The 19,233-nt window shown below is 47.0% G+C and overlaps 1 protein-coding gene across 5 annotated transcripts in view; it reads right to left on the bottom strand.

The window, feature by feature from the left end:
* CDHR5 (cadherin related family member 5) overlaps positions 1-19,233 on the bottom strand; it is a 194,485-nt gene that overhangs the window by 124,492 nt on the left and 50,760 nt on the right. The gene's annotated exons all lie outside the window — the stretch shown is intronic.

Below are 19,233 nucleotides of genomic sequence, written 5' to 3'. Positions count from 1 at the left end.
GGAATTCAACACATGTGATCAGTAGACCATGTATATGTCTATAAACAATTTTTGGAATCAAGCACACAGACCTTCTTAATTCATTTGGCTCACTTCCCTGACCCAAAAAAGCACACCGTACTATATGCCCCTACCCTCCTCTTTGAAGAGGTTGAGCGGTGTCATATTTCTACTGGGGCTGCTTATTATGAGGGGTTCCCACCATCCCTGTGCTGTGCTGACTTCCTCCTGGGTGTTCTTATTATGAGGGGCTCCCACCATCCCTGTGCTGTGCTGACTTCCTCCTGGGGGTTCTTATTATGAGGGGATCACACCATCCCTGTGCTGTGCTGACTTCCTCCTGGGGCTGCTTACGGTGCTGCTGTCAGCGCTGTATGTCACGGAGCTGCTGTCAGCGCTGTATGTCACGGAGCTGCTGTCAGCGCTGTATGTCACGGAGCTGCTGTCAGCGCTGTATGTCACGGAGCTGCTGTCAGCGCTGTATGTCACGGAGCTGCTGTCAGCGCTGTATGTCACGGAGCTGCTGTCAGCGCTGTATGTCACGGAGCTGCTGTCAGCGCTGTATGTCACGGTGCTGCTGTCAGCGCTGTATGTCACGGAGCTGCTGTCAGCGCTGTATGTCACGGAGCTGCTGTCAGTGCTGTATGTCACGGAGCTGCTGTCAGCGCTGTATGTCACGGAGCTGCTGTCAGCGCTGTATGTCACGGAGCTGCTGTCAGCGCTGTATGTCACGGTGCTGCTGTCAGCGCTGTATGTCACGGAGCTGCTGTCAGCGCTGTATGTCACGGAGCTGCTGTCAGTGCTGTATGTCACGGAGCTGCTGTCAGCGCTGTATGTCACGGAGCTGCTGTCAGCGCTGTATGTCACGGAGCTGCTGTCAGCGCTGTATGTCACGGTGCTGCTGTCAGCGCTGTATGTCACGGAGCTGCTGTCAGCGCTGTATGTCACGGAGCTGCTGTCAGCGCTGTATGTCACGGAGCTGCTGTCAGCGCTGTATGTCACGGAGCTGCTGTCAGCGCTGTATGTCACGGAGCTGCTGTCAGCGCTGTATGTCACGGTGCTGATGTCAGTGCTCTGTATTACGGTGCTGCTGTCAGTGCTCTGTATCTCCTGCACCCTCTTGTTTGCCTACCCTGGTCCCTGACCTTCCCTCTCCTCCATTGCCTTCATTAGCTCCATAGTCCTGAATTGTCAGAACAATTTCCCAAATAAAAAAAAAATGCTTGTAGTTATCGATCCCAAATTCACCTCATACATGTATTATGCTATTGTCCAGGTGGTGGGACTACGTGCTACCCCCTAATAATTACCCCGTGGCCGCAAATTCGACCTAAAGGTTTGCGAAATTCGCCTCCCATTGAAGTCAATGGAGCCCGCGGCGAACGGTCGTTTTCGCGAACGTTTGTGCCCGTTCGCGTTTCGCGTTCGCGAAACGTCCCGTCGGAAGTTCGTCCATCACTACCTGTCACTGTTTGAGGAGGCCACAAGGATGGTGAGCAGTGACAGTGCATGCATCAGTGACACTGTACCTCTTGTCCACCTGTTGGAGCATACGCTGCATGGAATAATGGACAGGGCACTTGAGGCAGAACAGAGGCAAGAAGAGGAGGACTTCCTTGCCTCTCAAGGCCCCCTTTATCCAGACAGTGTTCCTGCTGTCCCACCCATCACACAGAAAGAGGACGAGGAGGAGGAGGAGGATTGTGTCAGCATGGAGGTGGAGCCTGGCACTCAGCATCAGCAGCAGCAGCAGTCTTTTAGGGATGATTTACAGTCCCAAGAAAACCGTGGACTTCTACTTGGCTGGGAGGGGGTGGCTGTGGATCATGTTGTCCTTAATGACCCAGAGGACTCCGGACCGAATGCCTCAGCTAACCTACGCTGCATGGCCTCCCTGATCCTGCAAAGCCTGCAGAAGGATCCTCATATTTTTCGGATCAAGGAGAGGGACCATTACTGGCTGGCCACTGTCCTTGATCCACGGTACAAGGGTAAGGTTGCGGACCTTATCTTGCCATTGCAGAGGGCGCAGAGGATGAGACATCTCCGGGAGGCCTTACAGAAAGGTCTGTGCAACGCGTTCCCAGAGACTGGGAGGTTACAAACTCCTGGTCCTGGACAATGTGTTGCTGAGGATTTGGTCAGTCACGGAAGGAGCGGTGGAGAAGGTGGCCGCCTGACCGATGCGTTCAGACAATTTTTTTGTCCGCAGACCCAAGGTATGATCGGTTCCAACAACCACCGCCAGCATCTGATTTACATGGTGCAGGAATACCTAGGGGCAAGGTCAGACTTGGACAGACTTGAGTGGGTAAGAACATCAAGCCAGCAGACCCAGGATTAGCCTTAGAGAGAAGGTGTAGACCTTTCTCACATATCCAAATGAAAGCCTCTGGTTGAATTGTAGCGATTCGTTGGAATTGGTAAATATTACATGAGAACATTTAGGCCGCGTACACACGGGCGGACTGTTCGCCCAACTTTGTCCGCTGAACAGTGTTTCGGCGGACAGTCCGCTCGTGTGTGGGCTTCAGCGGACAGTTTCAGCGGACAGTCTGACGAACAAAGTTTTTCGGAATTTCCGTAAAACTGTCCGCTGAAACTTGGTTTGAGCGGACAGTCCGCCCGTGTGTAGGCTTGTTCGTCAAACTAAGTTCCGCGCATGCTCAGAAAGGATTTACACGGCGAAGGTTGCATTGCAGTGTATTGGACGTTGTATTTTTCGTCCCGTCGTACGTGCCGTTCACGTCATCGCGCAAGTTTCAGCGGACTGTTCGTTCGTCGTGTGTGGTCAAGTCCGTCCATGCTAATTTTGAGCGGACTGTCCGCTCAAACTGTTTGACGAACAAAGTTGGGCGAACAGTCCGCCCGTGTGTACGTGGCCTAAGAGAAACAATAACAACTACACAATTCTTTGATCAATTTTGAAATTCTTTTTTTTTTCCTTTTTTCTTTTGATTATTTGCAGAAATAGGATTAAGTCGCCCCCTTGTTTTTACACTGTTCTCCCCTGAAGAAGACCATAATCCCTAGAAGATCGAAATGCATCGGGGTAGCAGGGGTGTTTCTTATTCAAGGGTTTAACCTAATGGATCAATAATTTAAAAATTGTTGTAATTGTCTTCATAATAATTTTTGTACTAAGCGATGTATGTATTTCCATCCATTGATGTGTTGAAACAATATGTACCAGAGCTTGTATTTTAACCTATGATGGCTATCATGTTTTTTGGATTAATAAAATAATTTTTTCATACATTTATCTTTGTTTCTCATCGCTGCCAAAAAAACACAAGGGGAATCCATTTTTCATTTTCTGTAGAATCATAGGGCGTGTGCAGCCAGCTCGCAATCTAAACTTGGACACCTTTCCCACCGAAAATCCTCTGGCTTACTGGGACTTGAGAATGGATCACTGGCCAGAGCTTGCACAGTATGCAATTGAGCTACTGGCCTGTCCTGCATCCATCGTTCTTTTGGAACGCACCTTCAGTGCTGCTGGTGGCTTTGTAACCGATCACAGGATGCGCCTGTCCACCGACTCGGTTGATCGACTGAGCTTCATAAAGATGAATCAGTCTTGGATCACCACCAGCTACCAAGCACCTGAAGCTGATGTAACCAAATAATTTTTTTTTAAATGTCACATCCCTTCAAGACTGCCTATGCTGATGCTGAGTGACTCTCCTGTTATGTTGACTGACTATCCTCTTCCTCCTCAATGATCCCGCTGATATCTTGGAAGAACATTTTTGGTTCTGGGTGATGCCACCAGCCCAATTTTTCAGCCCCTGTTTAACAGGGGCATGTAATTACAATTTTTGATGCAATGCTTTGCAGCAGGGCTCATTCCTGCACTCCAAATAGAGTATATGGGAGAGGTTGCAGTGTCGTGGCACCAGCACCAGTGCCTAAGGCCCAATTTTTCAGCCCCTGTTTAACAGGGCATGTAATACAATTTTTAATGCAATGCCTTGCAGCAGGGCTCATTCCTGCATTCAAACTAGAGTATATGGTAGAGGTCGCAGTGTCGTGGCACCAGCACCAGTGCCTAAGGCCCAATTTTTCAGTGCCTAAGGCTCTGGATGTTTAACAGGGGCATGTAATACAATTTTTGATGCAATGCTTTGCAGCAGGGCTAATTCCTGCACTGAAACTAGAGTATCTGGGAGAGGTTGCAGTGTATAGGCCCAATTTTTCAGCCCCTGTTTAACAGGGGCATGTAATACAATTTTTGATGCAATGCTTTGCAGCAGGGCTCATTCCTGCACTCCAACTAGAGTATCTGGGAGAGGTTGCAGTGTTGTGGCTCCAGCAAGCAGTGCCTAAGGTACAATTCTTGATATAATATTTCATAGCAGGGCCCGTTCCTGCGCCCACTGAGAGTAACTGTGAGGACTTATAGTGTTGTGGCACCAGCACCACCACCACAACCACCAAAGGCCCCATTTTTCTACCACTGTTCAACAATGGTATGTAATTACGATTCTTGATATAATCGTTCACAGCAGGGCGCTCCAGAGTCACTTTGAGGGCTTACAGTGTTGTGGCAACACCAACATCTTAGGCCCCCATTTCTGAAGAGCATATAGGGCAGGCCCCTACTTTCAAACATCCAACTTACAAATGTCTCCTACTTGCAAATGGAAGGAGACAACAGGAAGTTGAAAAAAAAATATACAGGGGTGATAACCCTTCCCTATGTTTTCCAAAAAGCTTAAAAATAGATTTTTTGGGGTACGGGGTTCCCCTTAATATCCGTACAAGACCCAAAGGGGCTGGTAATGGGCAGAAGGGGCTACCCATGCCATTTTTCTCAATGATTTTCATCCGTATTGCCGGAACCAGATATTACATTAAAACTGCAAGCAGTTTTAAATGACTTTTTTTCCGTTAAATTTAATTTTGTGCAGGAACTGTTCTAAACACGGGAAACATGTGGCACTTCACAGGCATACTATAGACACTTTCCAGGCATGATATTTAAAGGAATATTTCACTGCCGGAAGGAGCCTGGTTCCCAAACCCTTTTTAGGACACTATCTTGCATATTAGCCATTAAAATTAGCACTTTTTATTTCTAACGTTCGAGTCCCATAGACTTCAATGGGGTTCTAAAGTTCGCACAAATTTTTGGTATGTTTGAAAGATCTGGTGCGAACCGAACCCGGGGGGTGTTAGGCTCATCCCTATATGGGATATAGCAGTGGATTAATTAATTACAAAGGTTACTAAAAATGTAAAATATTGATGAAAAAAAAAAATTATGGTGTAAGGACATCCATAGTATAGACATGTCAAGGGAGTACCTGTAGTGCAGGGTATGAGGGGTAACATAATAACCCCCATTGTGGTAACAAAAGTAATTTGAAAAAATGGGAAATGCCAAATAACCCTGAAGCTACGATATTGATACCAAGGACGGGGAGGGATTGGGGCAAAACCTAATAGTAAATAGTGGAAAGGAAGGGTAGCGGAAACCAATTGAATACCTGGGATACAGTGAAGCTGATGAAGTCCAGTAGTGCACCATAACCATGGGGGTAGTAACCCTGGAGGGGGTATGAATCGACTGGGAGGAGTATATAAATACTCCAATAGGATCATGGGTGTCCACCAACGCCACGCTAACGGCCAATAAGAGGAATGGGCGCCAAAACAAAGAGTGGCATTCGTCAACCCCCGTACGGCGCCAACCACCTCGTGGGGGACGTTAGATGGACATATCCAGCTTCGTCACGCCAATGTCACTAGTGTGCGTCTTTTTCCATCCATGGGGCCCTACTCCTGGGGAATATTGTCTCCCCTTGGCTATCCATCCACGGTCGGGTTTGTCCACCTCAGCTCCCGGGACTGATGCTGTTTCTGGAAGGCCTTCTGGCCCTCCATGCCTGCATCCAGTTTCATTGCCATTCCTGTAAGTATTCTTGGTAAATGGGGTTATATCCACTCTCTTTTTCCTACATAAAATACCCATTACTTTATTTTATTTTTACAAATTATTTATGTGTTTCAATACTTATAGACATCTACCCCAGACTTGCTCCTGAAGAGTGGCAGTCACCACGAAACGCGTCAAGCCAACAGATGTCTTTTTTCGCTCATAATTTGCAACACCATCAATGACCATACTTACCAATTGGATTGTACCAATGAATTTGAGATATAATTTCTTACCAGGGAGACACGCTTTCATGAAAATGGTTCTTTACAATGTGTACAATATGAACTCATTTTGTTACTAGTATATTATGTCATTATTATCACTGTCATAATTTATATATGCCAATGAACTTTGTTCTATTTAATGGTTACATTATGAACTTACTATGTCAATATTTTATCATGGTATTACTATTATTGTTATTTTTATATCAATAAACCAATGCCAATTGTTTTGCAATGCTGTCATGGAATGTCCATAGTTCTAATATACTTAGTACCGCCCATCTTCATGTATATCGTGATATCTCCAGGGGTGTATGCTTCATATAAAGTCCCACCTTTCTTCCTTTTTATCAATTAATAGGGATGGAGGCGATTGGCGGTTAGTGATGGCCGAACGGTTCGCCCGGCGGTCGTTTCGCGGCGAATTTCCGACTTTCGCCGTCCGCGGGTTCGAACGCCTTTTTCCGTCGTTCGCCCCGGCGGACTTACGTGTTTAATGTATACAAGAACTTTAACCTTTCGTGACACGTTTATCATGTGTTACAGGACAACCAATTGAGACATGACAGCTCATGGACACTTGGACATTCCCCCTAACCTATAAATACACCCGATCCGGTGGCCATTTTACATTCTTTCTTCTGTCACTGTAGGGAAAGGATCCTGTGTGGAGTAGGGACAGAGAAAACGCTAGCTATTTGGTACACAAAAGTTCTTTTCAGGACTGGTATAGGTGTTAGGTCAGCAGCCTGAGTTTCTTTTGTCAGTTTAGATAAAGGGACAGAGCGCTGTATGCTGCTATTTTAGGGACAGCTCAGCCAGATTAGTCTTTCTTCATCATCATCATCATCATCATCATTAGCTGTTACTATCAGGTCCACAAAAGAGCTGTTCCAGCTAATCGTTCCAGCCTACTCTTTTTTGCCAATTTGTATAGGGACAGGCAGGAAGCAGTGTGTCAGGCAGTGAGGATAATTTTAAAGACTTGCTGTTACTATTAGTTCCACAAAGGTTCTTTTCAGGACTGGTATCAGTGGTACGGTAATAGGCTTGTACACGTATAATATTCTTTCTTCCAAATATAGAAAGAATATTATACTTGACTGCTGCCCTTCTGCTGCAGTCTGCTAATCATTCACAACTCACTTGTTCCACAAAGCTCTTTATCAGGACTGGTAACTTGGTCTGTCTAGGGTGCTACGGTACATAGGCTTGGGTGCGGTACAGTCTGCTGTTCTGTAAGGACCGCTATCGGTCCACAATACATAGGGTTGCCGTGCACTACTGCTGACCGCTGCCCTATACTGCAGCAGTCCTTCATTGGTATAGGGACTGACGTACAGTCTGCTAATCACTAACACACAACCTGCTTGGTCCACAAAAGTTCTTATAAGGACTGGTAACTTGGTATAGGGTGCTACGGTACATAGGCCTGAGTGCGTTACAGTCTGCTGTTCTGTAAGGACCGCTATCGGTCCACAATACATAGGGTTGCCGTGCACTACTGCTGACCGCTGCCCTATACTGCAGCAGTCCTTCAGCGGTATAGGGACTGACGCACAGTCTGCTAAACACTAACACACAACCTGCTTGGTCCACAAAAGTTTTTATAAGGACTGGTAACTTGGTATAGGGTGCTACGGTACATAGGCCTGAGTGCAGTACAGTCTGCTGTTCTGTAAGGACCGCTATCGGTCCACAATACATAGGGTTGCCGTGCACTACTGCTGACCGCTGCCCTATACTGCAGCAGTCCTTCATTGGTATAGGGACTGACGTACAGTCTGCTAATCACTAACACACAACCTGCTTGGTCCACAAAAGTTCTTATAAGGACTGGTAACTTGGTATAGGGTGCTACGGTACATAGGCCTGAGTGCGTTACAGTCTGCTGTTCTGTAAGGACCGCTATCGGTCCACAATACATAGGGTTGACGTGCACCACTGCTGACCGCTGCCCTATACTGCAGCAGTCCTTCAGCGGTATAGGGACTGACGTACAGTCTGCTAAACACTAATACACAACCTGCTTGGTCCACAAAAGTTCTTATAAGGACTGGTAACTTGGTATAGGGTGCTACGGTACATAGGCTTGAGTGCGGTACAGTCTGCTGTTCTGTAAGGACCGCTATCGGTCCACAATAGATAGGGTTGACGTGCACCACTGCTGACCGCTGCCCTATACTGCAGCAGTCCTTCAGCGGTATAGGGACTGACGCACAGTCTGCTAAACACTAACACACAACCTGCTTGGTCCACAAAAGTTTTTATAAGGACTGGTAACTTGGTATAGGGTGCTACGGTACATAGGCCTGAGTGCGTTACAGTCTGCTGTTCTGTAAGGACCGCTATCGGTCCACAATACATAGGGTTGCCGTGCACTACTGCTGACCGCTGCCCTATACTGCAGCAGTCCTTCATTGGTATAGGGACTGACGTACAGTCTGCTAATCACTAACACACAACCTGCTTGGTCCACAAAAGTTCTTATAAGGACTGGTAACTTGGTATAGGGTGCTACGGTACATAGGCCTGAGTGCGTTACAGTCTGCTGTTCTGTAAGGACCGCTATCGGTCCACAATACATAGGGTTGACGTGCACCACTGCTGACCGCTGCCCTATACTGCAGCAGTCCTTCAGCGGTATAGGGACTGACGTACAGTCTGCTAAACACTAATACACAACCTGCTTGGTCCACAAAAGTTCTTATAAGGACTGGTAACTTGGTATAGGGTGCTACGGTACATAGGCTTGAGTGCGGTACAGTCTGCTGTTCTGTAAGGACCGCTATCGGTCCACAATACATAGGGTTGCCGTGCACTACTGCTGACCGCTGCCCTATACTGCAGCAGTCCTTCATTGGTATAGGGACTGACGTACAGTCTGCTAATCACTAACACACAACCTGCTTGTTCCACAAAAGTTCTTATAAGGACTGGTAACTTGGTATAGGGTGCTACGGTACATAGGCTTGAGTGCGGTACAGTCTGCTGTTCTGTAAGGACCGCTATCGGTCCACAATAGATAGGGTTGACGTGCACCACTGCTGACCGCTGCCCTATACTGCAGCAGTCCTTCAGCGGTATAGGGACTGACGTACAGTCTGCTAAACACTAATACACAACCTGCTTGGTCCACAAAAGTTCTTATAAGGACTGGTAACTTGGTATAGGGTGCTACGGTACATAGGCTTGAGTGCGGTACAGTCTGCTGTTCTGTAAGGACCGCTATCGGTCCACAATAGATAGGGTTGACGTGCACCACTGCTGACCGCTGCCCTATACTGCAGCAGTCCTTCAGCGGTATAGGGACTGACGTACAGTCTGCTAAACACTAATACACAACCTGCTTGGTCCACAAAAGTTCTTATAAGGACTGGTAACTTGGTATAGGGTGCTACGGTACATAGGCTTGAGTGCGGTACAGTCTGCTGTTCTGTAAGGACCGCTATAGGTCCACAATAGATAGGGTTGACGTGCACCACTGCTGACCGCTCACCTATACTGCAGCAGTCCTTCAGCGGTATAGGGACTAAGAGTTTTGTCACAGGGTCATTTAAAAAATGACATGCAGAGGAAGAGGCAGGCCCTTCCGCAGGGGTGGTAGGGGTAGGGCAGGAGCAACAGGCTTGAGCCAAAGTGGGAAGTTGCAGAAGGTGCGTTCAATTACTTTAAAGGATGCACCAGACTTGGTTGAGTGGCTCGCTCAGCCTTACTCTTCTGCACCCTCCTCATCCTCTCGATCTGCACCCTCTTCTTCACTCTCTGCTATGTGCACCCCCAAAGACACTACCACCAACAACACGACCACCACCACCACCACCACATACCTTCCGCTTGAGTCACTGGAATTATTTTCCGATCCATATCAAGAGGACATTTCTGATGCGCAGCCACTCTTGGTATTGGATCAGGAAGAGGAGGTAGCAACAAGCGCTACTCAGCAGTCTGACGCCAGTACCCAGATCAGCCCAAGGAGGAGGTTGGTCCCCGGTGTTGCTGCCTACTCTACTTATAGCGGTGGGGAAGGTGACGTTGATGATGACGTGTCTAGTGATGTCACGTGGGTGCCCACAAGAGAGGAAGAGGAGGGGAGTTCAGAGGGAGATATGGACCAGCAGATAGGGAGGAGAAGCAGCAATGACTTACATTGCACAGCAGGGACAAAGCAGACTGCAAATGTATCAGGAGCGAGTCATCGACCATGTACGGTCACATCTGGCGCTCCCAGGACACCGGCACATGGCTCCGCAGTGTGGGCTTTTTTTAACGTGTCCGCTGCTGACAATAGCGTTGCCATCTGCAATCTTTGCAGTCAACGCGTTAGTCGCGGTAAGCCCAATACTCACCTAGGGACGACCGCCTTAAGAAGGCACATGAGCAGCCATCACCGAGCCCAGTGGGAGCAACGGAACACACAAAGCCACACTGCAGGCTCTCACCGTCCAGCCTCGTCTTCTACTTCTCCTTCTCCTCTCTCCTCACAATTGTCCTCCACTCCACCTTCCATCACGCCAAGCTCACATTTTTCTGCAAAAAGGCAGGCTTCCGTGGGCCTAATGTTTGAGCGTAAAAAAATGATGACGCCGGATAACCCTCTTGCCCAACGGTTGGCGGCTGGCTTGTCAGAACTCATAGCCCGCCAACTACTGCCATATAAACTGGTGGACTCGGAGGCCTTTCGCAAATTTGTGGCCATTGGAACACCACAATGGAAGGTCCCAGGAAGGAAGTATTTCTCAGAGAAGGGCATCCCAGAGCTATATGGCCATGTTCAGCGGCAAGTGAATGTATCTCTGGCACACAGTGTCGGTGCCAAGATACATCTGACCACAGACACGTGGTCTAGCAAACACGGGCAGGGAAGGTATATCAGTTTTACTGCCCACTGGGTGAACCTTCTGACGGCCGTCAAGCATGTAACCCGTGGCACCCGTGTAGATTTGGTTTTACCGCCACGGATTGCATGCAGGCCTGACTCTTCTTCTCCTCCTCCTACTCCATCCTCCTCCCTCTCCTCCTCAGCTGCCTCCTCCTTTTCCGCTGCTAGCGTCTCTTCCACTGCACCGCCCAAGCTCCCCAGAACCTATTCCACATGCCAGGTGAGACGTTGCCATGCCGTGCTGCGTCTGTTGTGCCTGGAAGCAAAGAGCCACACTGGCCCGGCACTCCTTTCAGCTTTGCGTTCACAGGCAGATGAGTGGCTAACACCGCTCAATTTGACAGTTGGTAAAGTGGTGTGTGACAACGGTGCCAATCTGCTTAGCGCATTGAAACAGGGCAAAATCACGCACGTGCCGTGCATGGCACACGTCTTAAACTTGGTCGTGCAGCGATTCCTTGTCAAATACCCTGGGGTCCAGGACATCTTGCGGCAGGCAAGGAAAATCTCGGCCCATTTCAGAAGATCTTACACGGCCATGGCTCGCCTTGCTGACATTCAGCGGCGACACCATCTGCCGGTCAGACGTCTTATTTGCGATTGCCCGACGCGATGGAACTCAACCTTCTATATGCTTGATAGGCTGCTCCAGCAGAAACGTGCAGTTAACGTCTACCTGTATGAACTCTGCGAAAGAAACGGTTCTGGGGAGCTGGGTTTTTTTTCACCGCGCCAGTGGCTGCTCATGCGCGACACATGCAGACTTCTGCGGCCATTTGAGGAGATCACCAAACTGGTCAGTCGCAGCCATGGCGCCATCAGTGACATGGTACCTTATGCCTTCTTTCTGGAGCGTGCATTGCGTCGTGTCATTGATCAGGCTGTGGAGGAGCAGGAGCGGGAAGATGAGGAAGTCGCAATGCTGGATGAATTCCCAGGGGGGGCTACTCTATCTGAGACAAGTCAACAACAGGAGTCTGATGAGGAGTCAGAGGAGGATGGTGCCGGGGCGGATGAGCAGGAGCAAGAAGAGCATGCTTTAAACCTTTCTGGGATCCCTGTTGTGCGAGGATGGGGAGAGGAGAATGAAGAGGACGACATTATCCTGGATGATGAGCAGGAGCCAGGCCACCACACCGCTTCCACTTTAGTGCAAATGGGGGCCTTCATGCTCCAGTGTTTTAATAGGGACCCCCGTATAAAAAGCATGAGGGTCAAGGACCAGTACTGGGTGGCAACGTACTTAGACCCCCGGTACAAACACAAAATGGCGGAAATGTTACCGCCGTCGCAGAGGGCTGTCAGAATGCAGCACTTCCAGGCCTTGCTTCGAGAAATGCTGCATTCTGCTTTTGCGTGCGCTGGCAGAGGAGCAATTCCCACTCCCAGAGAAGGATTTGCGGGTACCAATCCAACAGCGCCTGCAAGAAGAGGCCGGTTTGAAGATGTGTTGGTGACTTCGGATATGAGGTCATTCTTTCAGCCGACCCATCGACAGGTGTCATCCGGATCCAGCATCAGGGAACGCCTAGACCGTCAGGTGTCCGACTACATTGGGTTAACGGCCGATGTGGACGCTCTGAGGAGTGATGAACCCCTAGACTACTGGGTGGGCAGGCTTGACCTCTGGCCAGAGCTTGCCCAATTTGCAATCGAACTGTTGGCTTGCCCCTCATCCAGTGTCCTGTCCGAAAGGACGTTCAGCGCAGCAGGGGGGATTGTGACCGATAAGCGTACTCGCCTAGCTCACCACAGTGTTAACTACCTCACATTTCTAAAAATGAATGAGGCATGGATCTCGGAGGAATTCAACACATGTGATCAGTAGACCATGTATATGTCTATAAACAATTTTTGGAATCAAGCACACAGACCTTCTTAATTCATTTGGCTCACTTCCCTGACCCAAAAAAGCACACCGTACTATATGCCCCTACCCTCCTCTTTGAAGAGGTTGAGCGGTGTCATATTTCTACTGGGGCTGCTTATTATGAGGGGTTCCCACCATCCCTGTGCTGTGCTGACTTCCTCCTGGGTGTTCTTATTATGAGGGGCTCCCACCATCCCTGTGCTGTGCTGACTTCCTCCTGGGGGTTCTTATTATGAGGGGATCACACCATCCCTGTGCTGTGCTGACTTCCTCCTGGGGCTGCTTACGGTGCTGCTGTCAGCGCTGTATGTCACGGAGCTGCTGTCAGCGCTGTATGTCACGGAGCTGCTGTCAGCGCTGTATGTCACGGAGCTGCTGTCAGCGCTGTATGTCACGGAGCTGCTGTCAGCGCTGTATGTCACGGAGCTGCTGTCAGCGCTGTATGTCACGGAGCTGCTGTCAGCGCTGTATGTCACGGAGCTGCTGTCAGCGCTGTATGTCACGGAGCTGCTGTCAGCGCTGTATGTCACGGAGCTGCTGTCAGCGCTGTATGTCACGGAGCTGCTGTCAGCGCTGTATGTCACGGAGCTGCTGTCAGCGCTGTATGTCACGGAGCTGCTGTCAGCGCTGTATGTCACGGAGCTGCTGTCAGCGCTGTATGTCACGGTGCTGCTGTCAGCGCTGTATGTCACGGAGCTGCTGTCAGCGCTGTATGTCACGGAGCTGCTGTCAGCGCTGTATGTCACGGAGCTGCTGTCAGCGCTGTATGTCACGGAGCTGCTGTCAGCGCTGTATGTCACGGAGCTGCTGTCAGCGCTGTATGTCACGGAGCTGCTGTCAGCGCTGTATGTCACGGTGCTGCTGTCAGCGCTGTATGTCACGGAGCTGCTGTCAGCGCTGTATGTCACGGAGCTGCTGTCAGTGCTGTATGTCACGGAGCTGCTGTCAGCGCTGTATGTCACGGAGCTGCTGTCAGCGCTGTATGTCACGGAGCTGCTGTCAGCGCTGTATGTCACGGTGCTGCTGTCAGCGCTGTATGTCACGGAGCTGCTGTCAGCGCTGTATGTCACGGAGCTGCTGTCAGCGCTGTATGTCACGGAGCTGCTGTCAGCGCTGTATGTCACGGAGCTGCTGTCAGCGCTGTATGTCACGGAGCTGCTGTCAGCGCTGTATGTCACGGTGCTGCTGTCAGCGCTGTATGTCACGGAGCTGCTGTCAGCGCTGTATGTCACGGAGCTGCTGTCAGTGCTGTATGTCACGGAGCTGCTGTCAGCGCTGTATGTCACGGAGCTGCTGTCAGCGCTGTATGTCACGGAGCTGCTGTCAGCGCTGTATGTCACGGTGCTGCTGTCAGCGCTGTATGTCACGGAGCTGCTGTCAGCGCTGTATGTCACGGAGCTGCTGTCAGCGCTGTATGTCACGGAGCTGCTGTCAGCGCTGTATGTCACGGAGCTGCTGTCAGCGCTGTATGTCACGGAGCTGCTGTCAGCGCTGTATGTCACGGTGCTGATGTCAGTGCTCTGTATTACGGTGCTGCTGTCAGTGCTCTGTATCTCCTGCACCCTCTTGTTTGCCTACCCTGGTCCCTGACCTTCCCTCTCCTCCATTGCCTTCATTAGCTCCATAGTCCTGAATTGTCAGAACAATTTCCCAAATAAAAAAAAAATGCTTGTAGTTATCGATCCCAAATTCACCTCATACATGTATTATGCTATTGTCCAGGTGGTGGGACTACGTGCTACCCCCTAATAATTACCCCGTGGCCGCAAATTCGACCTAAAGGTTTGCGAAATTCGCCTCCCATTGAAGTCAATGGAGCCCGCGGCGAACGGTCGTTTTCGCGAACGTTTGTGTCCGTTCGCGTTTCGCGTTCGCGAAACGTCCCGTCGGAAGTTCGTCCATCACTATTGGCGGTGTCAGTCCTGTGTTCTCATACAAAGTCCCAACTGGTTCCTCTTGTTTTTTAATTACTAAATCCAAAGTCAAAACTGTCTGTGTTGATAGGGAATCATGTGAATTTCTTACCTGCAACCTATGGTTGCAGGAAAGAAATTTGCACCATTTTATGGCCAGCCTATCACATTTCTTGAGGCCGTGAAGTGCCCAGACAGTAGAAAACCAAACAAAATGACCACATTTTGCAAAGTTGGCCCTCCAATGTATTTTATTAGAGGCATTGTGAGTCTTTGGAAGATCATGTTTTTTCCAACAAGTTATTGGAAAATGAAGAAAGAAATTTTAATTGTATTTTTTTTTTTTTACACACAGCTGTCAACTAATAAGATATTTCTAACACAAAGCATGATCATACTTAGAATTACACCCAAAACACATTCTGCGACCCCAGAGTATGTGAGATTTTTATTGGTATCTCTGATATGCAGTATACTTATTAATAAAACACAAAGGTTTGGCTAAAATAATAAGGTAAAACAATTACCCTCCTACAACCAATAAAAGTGTCACTGACATCAAATATACTTTTTCTCCATTTTTTTCCCTGCTTAACCACTTTCCGACTGGCATACGACGATGTACGTTGGCAGAATGGCACGGGCAGGCAAACTGGCGTACAAGTACGTTCAGTTGAAATTTCCACCATGCCATCGTGTGCGCGCAGCCAGTGGCGCACGCCAGTCGGGACCCCAGTGAGTCCGGTCACGGGTCGCATGGACTCGATCGCCGCGTGCATACTCGCGATCATCGCACGGGGAGGCTGAACGGGGAGATGCCGATGTAAACAGCATCTCCCCGTTCTGCCTAGCAACAAGTGACACTGATCTCTGCTCCCTGTGATTGGAGCCGAGATCAGTGTTCACTAACACACAGCCCAGCCCTCCACAGTTAGTAACACGCCCCAGGACACACTTAACCCCTACACTGCCACCACCTGGTTAACCCCTTCACTGCCAGTGTTATTTAAACAGAAATCAGTGCATTTGTATAGCACTGATTGCTGTATAAATGACAATGGTCCCAAAAATGTGTCAAAAATGTCTGATGTGTCCGCCATAATGTCGCAGTCACAATAAAAATCGCTGATCGCCGCCATTACTAGTAAAAAAAAAAAATATTAATAAAAATGCCATAAAACTATCCACTATTTTGTAAACGCTATAAATTTTGCGCAAACCAATCAATAATCACTTATTGCGTTTTTTTTTTACCAAAAATATGTAGAAGAATATGTATCGGCCTAAACTGAGGAAAAAAAATGTTTTTTTATATATTTTTGGGGGGTACTTATTATAGCAAAAAGTAAAAAATAATGCTTTTTTTCAAAATTGTTGCTCTTTTTTTGTTTATAGCGCAAAAAATAAAAACCGCAGGGGGGATCAAATACCACCAAAAGAAAGCACTATTTGTGGGGAAAAAAGGGTGTCTATTTTGTTTGGGAGCCAAGTCGCATGACCGCGCAATTGTCAGTTAAAACGACGCAGTGCCGAATCGCAAAAAGTGGTCTGGTCTTAAGCCAGCAAAATGGTCCGGTCTGAAAGTGGTTAAAGCAGCCCTTCAGTTATTTTTTCAACTTCCTATCTATTAAATCCTCTGCCCTTGCTGTTTTAACTTTGGATAGTAAAACATTTTTTTTTAGACCTTATACAGCCCACTTCCTGTTTCTTGTCTGATAAAAAGCCTAGGCTTATGACATCATACACAGCTCTCTCTCTCACTCTTGTAAGAGTTTGTCAGGAAGGGAGGGGGAATGAGTCATAAGAGGACCAATGAAAGCTACAGAGCTGGAGGTGTGCCTCTGTGTGCCGTTGTAAATTAAGGAAGTGAACAGGCAGCAGCTTCAGCTGCCTGCAGTTAAAAAGGCTACTGCCAGACTCAGTAGAGGGAGATTTCTGTAGCATATTTGGCAAGTACAGAATCACAGTATACATAAAATAATATGCAAGGTGGTTGGGGGGAAGCTTCAGAATGGCAAAGATGTTTTTATTACAAATTTTTCGAGTAGAATGCAGTTCCTCTTTATTCCCCCACCCCCCCACCATCTTACATTTTATTTGACACTTTTTATAATCCAAGGTAAAAAAACATTTTAACTAACAAATGTTACATTAGTGGAAAAATTATTTCTGCTATGTTTTCCATGCAAAGATAAAGGAAAACTAAAATAAAAATATATTTTTAGTTCCACGACACCTATACGTGAAAAGTTTCGGCCGTTACTTTTTATTGGGATTTAAAAAGAAATTCTTACTACCTTAGAGCCTTGGTATGGAAAATTTTTATTAATTTATTTAAAAACTAAAATAGAACTCTTTATACCAGTGATGATTATAGAAGTAATCTACACATATTTGTGGTTCCTTCAGCACAAAAAAGTAGCAGAACAAATTTTGTAGTAAATAGCTGGAAGAATTCCAATGTATTAAAACCTCATCTGTAAAACAACCGTTAACTGTGTTTTTTTGCAAAAAATTGCCTGCTTATTTATCAAAACAACCTATCAAAGTCTCTTATGTCCCGAGAAGTAATGGCAGTAGAAAAAGCTGTTAAAAATGTATCACGTTAACTGAAGACAAAACTTTATTTTTTTCCTGTTGACCACACAAAATGCACAGGACCAATGTGTGTGTGAACCTTGTTGAGTGCTCGGTCGGTGGTGGATAAAAACCACAGGATGTGGAATAGTATGGCCTAAAATAAAAACTTGCAGTGGACGTATTTATTTGGTAAATGTTTGAAAGTTGCAGCTAGAAAAAGAGGAAAACTAAAAAGGCATTGTGTTATACAAAAAAATAAAAACGTAATAATTGATTGAAAAGGATTCAGTAAATATAAAACACATGGCAAAGTTAAAAATGCGGTGTGAAGGGTATTGACTTGCAGGTCTGTCAAGTCAATAGGTCTGTATATTTATATATAATAATGGTAAAGACAGAATGGGGGTGCGCATGCCCCTACACAAAAGCCAAAGGGAGGAAAAGTAACCTAACATTAAATAAGGACTTAAATGTGTGTGTTGTTACTACTTATAGGAGGGTGAACCCCAAAAAGTCTACAAACAAAATGGGAAATAATATGTCAGTTACTTCCGCTAAAAATTGTGGCTCTGTACGAGCAAACTCAATATAAATCTATAAGGTGTCACCAAAAAATGATGTCATCATACTAAGATACAGTAAGTGAAAATCTTTCCCCAGTACTAAAAATGGGGCACCACAGAAATACCTCTTATAATGATTATATGTATCAATATCGCATCTACTCTTCACAGACCAGGCTGTATGATATCTGTGATGGTGATTATATACCACTTTCCCCACCAAAGTAGTCAGCCCAAACAAATTCAAATACTGCAAAGTAGATGTAACCATAAAAATCAATGGGTTTAAAGATAGTAGCAATGATTTCAAACCCCTGCCAGTCCCCCAAAAATCATAAGCCAAAAAAAAATAAAAAAATTAATACTATCTTTTTGGATTTCACTGGTAAAAAAACATCTCAATATCATTAGTGTTGAGTCGTTTCATGAAATCATAGAAATGCTCCCTCGATCCTTGCCATGGGATGAATATATTGTCTATGAAATACGCCCATAGCAATATCTTTCGCTCAAGATCACGCCCTTTTTCCTTTTTCTCATCACTTCTTCCTTATTTCTATTTCACCTTTTCTGAGCCCATACTCAGTAGGCAAGAGGCTAGCATTCAGTCCCCTCCAAAAGCCCCTTTCTGGGTCACCTCTCTCTCTTTCTTTCCTTACTCCATATACCTATATACCATTTTTGGCCACTGTGATAGACTCTCCTAGGACAGAGGCTTTTGGAGGGGACTGAATGCTAGCCTCTTGCCTACAGACTATGGGCTTTACTCTTTGTGAGGTGTATGTGAGGTGAAATAATGTTACTTTGGATTCATGTCCATGTCTCCCCAAGAAACACAGACTCTGGGATCCGTGTTAAGGGCCTATATGCCACATTTCCAGCAAGGACTGCTTCACACTGTGGGACCAATAGCAGATGCTGATGTCATTACCAAGCCATCTGTCTGGGGTTGTCTGCTATAATGTGTTTATTGCAATTAGGTCTAGTGAGTCTTTCACCCATTGTTATTTGTGCTAATTAACTCAGCTATTGTCTGAAGGTGTTCTGCGTTTATACTTATGATAATGTGTATTGTACCTTCTGATCTTTCAGTCGGACTGCAATCAGACATCTGAGTCATCCAAGTGGTTAATTAAGGATCCCTTGGGATTAGCCATGAGTCAGCTGTACCTTGTTAGCTAAACCACTGTGTGATGTTTTGGGTATATTTGGGTCATTGTTAATGTGGTGAGTGACCTTCTTAAGTGTATAAAAGCC

Source organism: Lithobates pipiens, unplaced genomic scaffold, assembly GCF_037356315.1.
Source record: "Lithobates pipiens isolate NorthernLeopardFrog02 unplaced genomic scaffold, aLitPip1_a1.2 Scaffold_10, whole genome shotgun sequence".
NCBI classification, from domain to species: domain Eukaryota; kingdom Metazoa; phylum Chordata; class Amphibia; order Anura; family Ranidae; genus Lithobates; species Lithobates pipiens.
This window is presented reverse-complemented; position numbering and strand designations above follow the sequence as displayed.